This window comes from Neolamprologus multifasciatus, chromosome 6 (genome assembly GCF_963576455.1).
Source record: "Neolamprologus multifasciatus chromosome 6, fNeoMul1.2, whole genome shotgun sequence".
Taxonomy (NCBI): Eukaryota; Metazoa; Chordata; class Actinopteri; order Cichliformes; family Cichlidae; genus Neolamprologus; species Neolamprologus multifasciatus.
Window position 1 is genome coordinate 34,192,893 of NC_140444.1, and position 11,464 is coordinate 34,204,356.

Consider the following 11,464-nt stretch of genomic DNA (forward strand, 5'->3'; position numbering starts at 1 on the left):
CAGATATGGCTTTTGCTAGCGTTAAATCACTATCACGCAGTAGCACTTTCCTTAAATTGTCATTGTTGATGCCACAAATTAGTCTGTCTCTTATTAGTTCTTCACTCAGATCACCAAATCTGCAGCTTTTTGCTTTAATCTGTAAATCACTTACATAGGATTCAACAGTCTCGCCAGTCCTCTGATTCCACGTGTTGAACTTGTGTCTTTCCATCGTGACGTTGGTTTGTGGGCTGCACATTTCTCTGAATTTCCTTTTGAGGCACTCAGGATCCTCCTTCGATTCTGCAGGAATGAGGACTCGTCCTCCATCACCGGGCTCTTTCACTTCTGGCGCGTAAACAAAAGACCGCTCCCGTTCTATAGCTTCGGGACCTGCTAAGTTGAGCAATATGTAGGCTTGTGTGCGCGCTGGCTTGTCAGAGTGTGCCGCCGCTATAAAAATGTCATACTCTTGCTCAAAAATGCGCCAATTTTCAGCAACATTACCATCGAAAACAAGCGGGTCGGGCCTCCTGAATCCTTCCGCCATGTCGGCTGCAGTCCGGATACAAAAAAAATGCACCCACAAAATAGACTTAAATAGAGACGGGGAAAAAATACCGTCAACTACGAAGTACGTGTTCCGTCGCTTCTGACACCATGTTGTATGTTCACCAGTATGATAATGATGAAGCAGTAAACTCAGTTAACGTGGTTTTATTAACCAGCAGAGCAGCAGAGAACTTACATGCTTGGATTCAATAACGGAATGGCGCTTATACCAGTCAAAACATACACACGCCTACACGGAGGTACGGCAAGCGGATTAGGACAAAATACCAAACTAACAGCAGGTTATCTACAGTAGTAAACCCCAAACCAAATGGTGGACACCAGAGGAGAAGGGAGCCACCAAGCTGAAGAAGGAGTCCTATCGGGCTTGGTTAGCCTGTGGGACTCCGGAGGCAGCCGACAGGTATCAACAGGCCAAGCGGAATGTGGCTCGGGCAGTAGCTGAAGCAAAAACACGGGTGTGGGAGGAGCTCGGAGTGGCCATGGAAAAAGACTGTAGGACTGCCTCGAAGAGATTCTGGCAAACCGTCAGGCGTCTCAGTAGGGGAAAGCAGTGCTCTACTTGCACTGTGTATAGTGCTGGCGGAGCGCTGCTGACGTCGACTGAGAAAATTGTCAGGCGGTGGAAGGAATACTTCGAGGACCTCCTTAATCCCACTGACACGTCTTCCAAGGAGGAAGCCGAGTCTAGGGATGAGGGGAATGACCCGCCAATTTCCAGGGGCGAGGTCACTGAGGCAGTTAAACAACTCCTTGGTGGCAGAGCCCCTGGTGTTGATGAGGTCCGCCCCGAGTTCCTGAAGGCTCTGGACGTTGTAGGGCTGTCCTGGTTGACACGCCTCTGCAATGTTGCGTGGAGATCAGGGGCAGTACCCGTGGACTGGCAGACTGGGGTGGTGGTCCCCATCTTTAAGAAGGGGGACCGGAGGGTGTGTTCCAACTACAGGGGGATCACACTCCTCAGCCTCCCTGGGAAAGTCTATGCCAGGGTGCTGGAAAGGAGAGTTCGTCCGCTAGTCGAACCTCTGATGCAGGAGGAACAATGCGGTTTTCGTCCTGGTGGACACTGGACCAGCTCTTTACCCTCTCGAGGATACTTGAGGGTGCGTGGGAGTTTGCCCAACCAGTCTACATGTGTTTTGTGGACTTGGAGAAGGCATTCGACCGTGTCCCTCGGGGTGTCCTGTGGGAGGTGTTGCGGGAGTATGGGGTGTCTGGCCCATTGCTACGGGCCATTCGATCCCTATACAACCGTTGCAAGAGCTTGGTTCGCATTGCCGGCAATAAGTCGGACTCGTTCCCGGTGGGTGATGGGCTCCGCCAGGGCTGCCCTTTGTCACCGGTTCTGTTCATAATTTTTATGGACAGGATTTCTAGGCGCAGCCAAGCGGCGGAGGGCTTTCGCTTTGGTGGCCTCAGAATCTCATCTCTGATTTTTGCGGATGATGTGGTTCTGTTGGCTTCATTGGGTGAGGGCCTCCAGCTCGCACTGGAACGGTTCGCAGCCGAATGTGAAGCAGCGGGAATGAGGATCAGCACCTCCAAATCTGAGGTCATGGTTCTCAGCCGGAAAAGGGTGGAGTGCCCACTCCGAGTTGGGGATGAGTTCCTGCCCCAAGTGGAGGAGTTCAAGTATCTCGGGGTCTTGTTCGCAAGTGATGGGAGAAGGGAGCCGGAGATCGACAGACGGATTGGGGCTGCAGCTGCAGTAATGCAGACGCTGCACCGGTCCGTCATGGTGAAGAGGGAGCTGAGTGTAAAAGCGAAGCTCTCAATTTACCGGTCGATCTACGTCCCTACCCTCACCTATGGCCACGAGCTGTGGGTAGTGACCGAAAGAACGAGATCGCGGATACAAGCGGCGGAAATGAGCTTCCTCCGAAGGGTAGCTGGCCTCTCCCTTAGAGATAGGGTGAGACGTTTGGCCATCCGGGAGGGGCTCAGAGTAGAGCCGCTGCTGCTCCACATCGAAAGGAGCCACCTGAGGTGGTTCGGGCATTTGACAAGGATGCCCCCTGGGCGCCTCCTGGGTGAGGTGTTCCAGGCATGTCCCACTGGGAGGAGGCCCCGGGGCAGACCCAGGACACGCTGGAGAGATTATATCTCTCGGCTGGCCTGGGAACGCCTTGGTGTTCCCCTGGATAAGCTGGAGGAGGTGGCTGGGGAGAGGGAGGTCTGGGCCTCTTTGCTTAGGCTGCTGCCCCCCGCGACCCGGCCTCGGATAAAGCGGATGAAGATGGATGGATGACTTCCTCAGCCTCGACCCCAGTGCTGATCTCCAGCATGGTCACAGACATGTTCTGTGGCCCTTCAACATCATCAGGCTCTTTTGGAATGAGACGCTGGAATTGGACACATTCTAGGACACGCGCTATAATGGAGCATGCTCTAGAATGATGGCTGTTAAAGCCCTGGGGAGTGGACGCTGGAGGCATGGGTACCATCCATCTGCAAGAATGAAATGCCCTGGAGGAGGGTAGACTGAGTGTCTGTACAGTGGGCTGTAGAACGAGGCTTCCCAAACACTCTTGAGACCACCCTGTAGGATGCTCCACTTACCAAGCCACACACCAGGGTCTCACTTGTGGCACCCCAACCATGCTGCTGATCCTGGTTCAGGAGATTTAGCAACACTGCCAGAGACTCCTTGCTTAGCCGAAAATCAGGCTTGGGTTCCTCCTGGTTTAAACAAAAAGGAAAGTGTGGCCCATGAATCCTTTTGCTACACAAGAGAAGATGTTCAACATCCACACCAGGTGATGCCTCATCAGCAGGGCCTTATATCAATATACCTCCACTGTGAAACGGCAGTGGCTTCTCTTATAAAAGAAATTCTATTAGCCACAAAAGTGTGTATATACATATATATATATATAAATGATTTATGATATATATATATGTGCCCCGCTCATATATATATATATATATATATATATATATATATATATATATATATAATATATATATATATATATATATGAGCGGGGCACAGAAAGGGATTGGCAAGAATACCAGAGGCGCAAAACACCAGCTACTGGTAGACAGAACAGTCAGCCAAGACTGCAAGACCAGGCTGACCAACCTGTGCACTGCCTGGATTGATTACGAGAAGGCCTATGATTTAATGCCCCACAGCTGGATACTGGAATGCCTAGAACTATATAAGATCAACAGGACCCTGAGAGCCTTCATCAGGAACTCAATGGGGATGTGGCGGACAACACTAGAGGCCAACTCCAAGCCCATAGCACAAGTCACCATCAAGTGCGGGATCTACCTCTGTCCCCACTGCTGTTCTGCATAGGCCTGAAACCCCTCAGTGATATCATTAACAAGACTGGCTACGGATACCGACAACAGAACAGAGCAGCTGTCAGCCACCTCCTGTACATGGATGACATCAAGCTGTATGCCAAGAGTGAACAAGACATAGATTCACTGATCCACACCACCAGGATATACAGCAATGACATCAGAATGTCGTTCGGGCTGGAGAAGTGTAGTCGTATGGTAACAAAGAGACGGAAGGTAGTCAGAACTGAGGGGATTGAACTACCAGAAGGCATAGACATAGAGCACAGTTACAAGTACCTGGGGATCCCGCAAGCGAATGGGAACCATGAAGAGGCCGCTAGGAAAGCTGCAACCACCAAGTACCTGCAGAGGCTCAGGCAAGTCCTGAGGAGTCAGCTGAACGGTAAGAACAAGATCCGGGCTATCAACACCTACGCCCTGACCGTGATCAGGTACCCTGCTGGGATAATAAGTTGGCCAAAGGAGGAGATAGAAGCCACTGACATAAAGACAAGAAAGCTCCTTATCATGCATGGCGGGTTTCACCCCAAGTCCAGCACCCTGAGGCTGTACGCTAAGCGGAAGGAAGGGGTCGGGGACTGGTGAGTGTCAGCACCACAGTCCAGGATGAGACAACGAACATCCAAGAATACATTGGGAAGATGGCCCCAACTGACCGAGTGCTCAGTGAATACCTCAGGCAGCAGAAACCCAAGAAAGAGGAGGGAGACGAGGAACCATCATGGAAGGACAGGCCCCTGCACAGTATGTACCACCGGCAGATAGAGGAGGTGGCTGATATCCAGAAATCCTACCAGTGGCTGGACAAAGCTGGACTGAAAGATAGCACAGAGGCACTAATCATGGCAGTACAAGAACAAGCTCTGAGCACAAGATCCATAGAGGCTGGGGTCTATCACACCAGGCAAGACCCCAGGTGCAGGCTGTGTAAAGATGCCCCTGAGACAATCCAGCACAAAACAGCAGGGTGCAAGATGCTAGCAGGCAAGGCATACATGGAACACCATAACCAAGTGGCCGGCATAGTGTACAGGAACATCTGTGCCGAGTATAACCTGGAAGTCCCGAGGTCAAAATGGGAGATGCCCCCAAGGGTGGTGGAGAATGACCGAGCTAAGATCCTGTGGGACTTCCAGATACAGACGGACAAAATGGTGGTGGCTAACCAACCGGACATAGTGGTGGTAGACAAACAGAAGAAGACAGCCGTAGTGATCGATGTAGCGGTTCCGAATGACAGCAATATCAGGAAGAAGGAACACGAGAAGTTGGAGAAATTCCAAGGGCTCAGAGAAGAGCTCGAGAGTGATGTGGAGGGTGAAGGTAACGGTGGTCCCCGCGGTAATCGGAGCACTAGGTGCGGTGACTCCCAAGCTAGGCGAGTGGCTCCAGCAGATCCCGGGAATAACATCGGAGATCTCTGTCCAGAAGAGCGCAGTCCTAGGAACAGCTAAGATACTGCGCAGGACCCTCAAGCTCCCAGGCCTCTGGTAGAGGACCCAAGCTTGAAGGATAAACCACCCGCAGGGGCGAGCTGGGTGTGTGTACACACACACACACACACACACACATATATATATGTGTGTGTGTGTGTGTGTGTGTTGGATATCCAGTTGTACTGTCCGTCCAAAAGGTTAACCTTTGCAGCTTAAGCGTAACTTGTAGTGCCAGCACAGCACCTATAAGCTGTTACTCAGTGTCAAAGCAAGTTCTGTGCAGCAGGCAGGATGAAGGACTCAAGGGACACTCAGACAGACTTATTTTTATTAAGTTGCAGCATTAACTGTAGCCAATTAAGTAGCAAAGCTGCTTTCGTCTCACTTAACACAACTCTGAGAAGTTTTATTTCCACTTCTATGCTTTTGTAGTAAAACAGAAAGATAGTGAATATTTGCAAAGAATACACACTTGTCTTGACCTATAAATAAAATATCATTGATTCAATTCAATTCAATTCAATTCAATTCAATTCAATTCAATTCAATTCAATTCAATTTTATTTATATAGCGCCAAATCACAACAAATGTCGCCTCAAGGCGCTTCATAGATACAGAGAAAAGCCCAACAATCATATGACCCCCTATGAGCAAGCACTTTGGCGACAGTGGGAAGGAAAAACTCCCTTTTAACAGGAAGAAACCTCCGGCAGAACCAGGCTCAGGGAGGGGCGGCCATCTGCTGCGACCGGTTGGGGTGAGAGAAGGAAGACAGGATAAAGACATGCTGTGGAAGAGAGACAGAGATTAATAACAGATACGATTCAATACAGAGAGGTCTGTTAATACATAGTGAGTGAGAAAGGTGACTGGAAAGGAAAAACTCAATGCATCATGGGAATCCCCCGGCAGCCTACATCTATTGCAGCATAACTAAGGGAGGATTCAGGGTCACCTGGTCCAGCCCTAACTATATGCTTTAGCAAAAAGGAAGGTTTTAAGCCTAATCTTAAAAGTAGAGATAGTGTCTGTTTCCTGAATCCAAACTGGAAGCTGGTTCCACAGAAGAGGGGCCTGAAAACTGAAGGCTCTCCCTCCCATTCTACTTTTAAATACTCTAGGAACAACAAGTAGGCCTGCAGAGCGGGAGCGAAGTGCTCTAATAGGGTGATATGGTACTACAAGGTCATTAAGATAAGATGGGGCCTGATTATTTAAGACCTTGTATGTGAGGAGCAGGATTTTGAATTCAATTCTGGATTTAACAGGAAGCCAATGAAGGGAAGCCAAAACAGGAGAAATATGCTCTCTCCTTCTAGTCCCTGTCAGTACTCTTGCTGCAGCATTTTGGATTAACTGAAGGCTTTTCAGTGAGTTTTTTGGACATCCTGATAATAATGAATTGCAGTAGTCTAGCCTGGAAGTAATAAATGCATGAACTAGTTTTTCAGCGTCACTCTGAGACAGGATATTTCTAATTTTAGAGATGTTGCGCAAATGGAAGAACGCAGTCTTACATATTTGTTTAATATGTGCGTTGAAGGACATATCCTGGTCAAAAATGACTCCAAGGTTCCTCACAGTGTTACTGGAGGCCAAGGTAATGCCATCCAGAGTAAGAATCTGGTTAGATACCATATTTCTAAGCTTTTCAGCGCCGAGTACAATGACCTCAGTTTTATCTGAGTTAAGAAGCAGAAAGTTAGTGGCCATCCAAGTCTTTATGTCTTTAAGACATTCCTGCAGTTTAACTAATTGGTGTGTGTTATCTGGCTTCATGGACAGATAGAGCTGGGTGTCATCTGCATAGCAGTGAAAATGTATGCTATGTCTTCTAATGATGCTGCCTAGGGGAAGCATGTATAATGTAAACAGAATTGGTCCTAGCACCGAACCCTGTGGAACTCCATAATTAACCTCAGTGTGTGAAGAGGACTCTCCATTTACATGCACAAATTGGAGTCTATTAGATAGATATGATACAAACCACTGCAGTGCAATACCTGTAATACCTACAGCATGTTCTAATCGCTCTAATAGAATATTATGGTCAACAGTATCGAATGCTGCACTAAGGTCAAGAAGGACAAGCACAGAGATGAGTCCACTGTCAGAGGCCATAAGAAGATCATTTGTAACCTTCAATAAAGCTGTTTCTGTGCTGTGATGAACTCTGAAACCTGACTGAAACTCTTCAAATAAACCATTCCTCTGCAGATGATCTGTTAGCTGTTTGACAACTACTCTTTCAAGGATTTTTGATATGAAAGGAAGGTTGGAGATTGGCCTATAATTAGCTAAGACTGCTGGGTCTAGAGATGGCTTTTTGAGTAAAGGTTTAACTGCAGCCACCTTGAAGGCCTGTGGTACATAGCCGATTATTAGAGATAGGTTGATCATATATAAGATCGAAGAATTAATCAATGGCAGGACTTCTTTGAGCAGTTTTGTAGGAATGGGGTCTAAAAGACACGTTGATGGTTTGGAGGAAGTAATTATTGAAGTTAACTCAGAAAGATCGATTGGAAAAAAAGAGTCTAACTTAACATCAATGGAACTAAGAGTAGCTGTAGATAATATTACATCTGTGGGATGATTATTGGTAATTTTTTCTCTAATGATAAAAATTTTATTTGTGAAGAAGTTCATGAAGTCATCACTAGTTAACGTTAAAGGGATGGTTGGCTCAACAGAGCTCTGACTTTTTGTCAGCCTGGCTACAGTGCTGAAGAGAAACCTGGGGTTGTTCTTATTTTCTTCAATCAGTGATGAGTAGTAAGCTGTTCTGGCTTTGCGGAGGGCTTTCTTATAAAGCAACAAACTATTTCTCCAGGCTAAATGATGATCCTCTAAATTTGTGACACGCCATTTCCTCTCCAGATTACGAGTCATCTGCTTTAGGGTACGTGTTTGAGAATTATACCACGGGGTCAGGTACTTCTGATTAGAGACCTTAGTTTTCACTGGAGCTACAGTATCCAGAGTCGTACGTAGTGAGGAGGTGAAATTATTAACAAGATAATCGACCTCTGTTGGGGTAGCGTTCAGATAGCTGCTCTGCTCTGTGTTGGTACAGGGCATTGACGATGATAACAGTGGCTGGATTATATTCTTAAACTTAGTTACAGCGCTTTCAGAAAGACATCTACTTTGATAAAGTCCACTCTCCACTGCTGCGTAATCAATTATTGTAAATGTAAATGTTATCAAGAAATGATCAGACAGGAGAGGGTTTTCAGGAAACACTGTTAAATGTTCAGTTTCTATGCCATATGTTAAAACAAGATCTAGAGTGTGATTAAAGTGGTGGGTGGGTTCTTTTACATTTTGAGAGAAACCAATTGAGTCTAACAACAGATTAAATGCCATGTTGAGGCTGTCATTTTTAGCATCTACATGGATGTTAAAATCACCCACAATAATTATTTTATCTGAGCTCAGAACTAAATTAGATATAAAGTCTGAGAAATCAGACAGAAACTCTGTGTAAGGCCCAGGTGGACGATAGATGATAACAAGTAAGACTGGTTTCTGAGTTTCACAGCTGGGGTGGACAATGCTAAGCATCAGGCTTTCAAATGAATTAAAAGTCTGTCTTGGTCTTTCATTAATTAATAGACTGGTGTGAAAAATTGCTGCCACACCACCCCCTCGACCTGTGCTTCGAGATTTCTGGTAGTTAGAATGACTCGGGGGTGTTGATTCATTTAAACTAACATAATCATCCTGCTGCAACCAGGTTTCTGTAAGGCAGAGTAAATCAATTTGTTGATCAATTATTAAGTCATGTACTAACAGAGACTTGGAGGAGAGAGACCTAATATTTAATAATCCACATTTCACTGTTTTACTCTTTGGTTCAGATGTGGATACTGTATTGTTCTTTCTTTGTGATTGTTTAAGTTGTTTGTTGCTGGTTTTTAGTTTGTTTTTTGTCTTTTTGGAAGCAGACACAGTTTCTATGGAGATGGGTTTTTGATACCTGCTTGATACCTGCTTGACAATATTTTACCTGTGGATCATACGCACTGTTTCTCCATTTCTCCTTTATATTATATGATAACTTCAAGATTATAGAACACATTTTGAATGGCTTATTCATTTCTGACAGAAAACCAACAGAACACACATAGAAACAAGGAAAAGCCTGCAAGGCTTTAATATCCTCAGACTTCACTGTCAGCCACCCAAGTGCGTTCTCCACACTGTCTGTTTGTGAATCTGTCTGTTTAGTTCAGTGTCTTGTCTGGTTCTCTGTGTCTGAGTTTCCTGTTTTATTCTGAAGGTCCCCGTCTCATGTGAGTGTGTTCAGTTTACATTTCCCCCGTCCCGTCAGCTTTGATTTCTCCCAAGTGTGTTGCCCTCCTGTCTCTCATCCCCTGATTACTGGTGTGTGTATTTAAGCCCTGCGTGTTCTCCTGCCTGTTGCCGATTCGTCTGTGTTCCACGGTGTCCTGTTCCTTTTCTGCGGCGCTCTGCCTCTCATCTCTTTTGGTATCATCCCAGGTTTGTGATTTAGTTTTCCCAGTTTAGGTTCCTTTAGTTTATTGTCCTCCCTCTTTGCCTGTTTTGCCACCACCCCTCTTTGTAAATAAACGTCACTAGCATTCTCATGCACTGCTTGCATTTTGGGTCCTTTCTCCCTCCAACACCACACGGCTCGCCTCAGCAGCCATGACAGAAGAATACTTAATGATCATGAGTTTTTGGTCCAACTTCTTTTAAGCCAATTTCTTTGTGATGTGTTTCCCCTGGAACAGCAGTGTTGTTTCCTCTTATAGGTGAACAATTAAACTGTTGCCTTGAGCTTTATGGAACAAACTCAGTGGTATTGAAGCTAGGAAGAGGTTTGCATTTTGCATTTCATGATGAATGAACTCATAAACTCTGTACATAAATGTTTGTACTTGAGCACAGTCACTCTTGCAGTTTGGGCAGATATTTGATTCAGTTTCCTTTTTTGCCTAATTTGCTCCTCCTGAGCCTTAAGAGCAGCCGCCATTGTACAAAGCGCAACCCTTATAGCCTCTGCTTTGAGGCATGTTGATGAGGTTGATGATTTCAAAGGCCCATGACCCATGTCCATCGTTTTATGACCACAGTATACTCATCTTATAATGGATATCAGTACAGCAGATTATGCTATCATGTCAATATGAAACTAAATCTGTGAGGAATGTTTCCAGGTCTTTGTTGAATCTGTGCCACAAAGAATTAAGGCAGGTGTAACTAATGAAGTGGCCGGTGACTGTATTTAGTGTCTAGATGGTTTTTTTTCAGTATTTTATTCACTTACAGACCACCACAGACTGTGGTTGTACCATGCAGTAAATTGCAGGTTAAAGCAGTCTGCTTACGCTTTGTTAAACGAGGGAAGGGAACTAATGTGGCTGTCACATTACCCTTTTGTCCCATTTCATCCCAGGATTTGATTAAATTGCTGCTCACTTTCTACAGTACTTAAAACTGATCACACAAAACTATTTTTCTTCATCTTTTAATGATTACCAAAGTCTGTGAATCCCCAAATTGTTCAGTTGTTCCTTTTGCTCCCCATGAGGTCACTTTCACCATGTGACAAAAACAACACCCCACTGTACACACTCGGGCCACCAGCAACTTTCTAAATCCTCAATAAAAAGCTGACAGGTTGCAATGATGTTCCAAATAAGTTATTAAGAAAACAACTAAATACACAGAAAATATTATGAAAACTGGTTTATTTTATATCTCCTAGTTTGAAGTGAAGCAATAAAAACATGTATAAAACATCACAAACTGTAATATTATACAAATGCTTCCTGCTGATGCAATGGAGACATCTTCCAGTGACAGTCTTCATCCGTGTGAGTGTGAGGAGGCTCCTAAACCCACCGACACAGAAGTGCATGTTCACAACTCCCTCTGTGCAGGCGGGGTCAGGACCCTCCTCACCCTGGGTGAAGAGGGGTGGTGCTGTGGCCAGTCAGGTATGAAGTGCTGAGAGTGGATCTTTGGTCCTCTGTGCAGCTCTGTCCACTCTCAGCTGCCCTGCAAAGCAATAACACGAGAAAGACGTCATTTTAACACAATACAGCATTTCCATTGTTGGCAGCTGCAGCATGTTGTTAAAATGCAATTTTAAACTCAACATATACACACAATAACTATAAATAAA

At 45.7% G+C, this 11,464-nt stretch overlaps 1 long non-coding RNA gene across 5 annotated transcripts in view; it reads right to left on the minus strand.

The window, feature by feature from the left end:
• LOC146517460 (uncharacterized) overlaps nucleotides 1-11,464 on the minus strand; it is a 41,862-nt gene that overhangs the window by 12,126 nt on the left and 18,272 nt on the right. For 4 of the 5 annotated variants that reach the window (XR_014874469.1, XR_014874464.1, XR_014874468.1 and 1 more), the window contains one exon: nucleotides 11,011-11,337. The exons of the other annotated variant lie outside the window; for it this stretch is intronic. This is a non-coding gene — a long non-coding RNA (uncharacterized LOC146517460). Of the gene's footprint in view, nucleotides 1-11,010; nucleotides 11,338-11,464 lie in introns of those variants that run through there. 5 annotated transcript variants of the gene reach the window in all.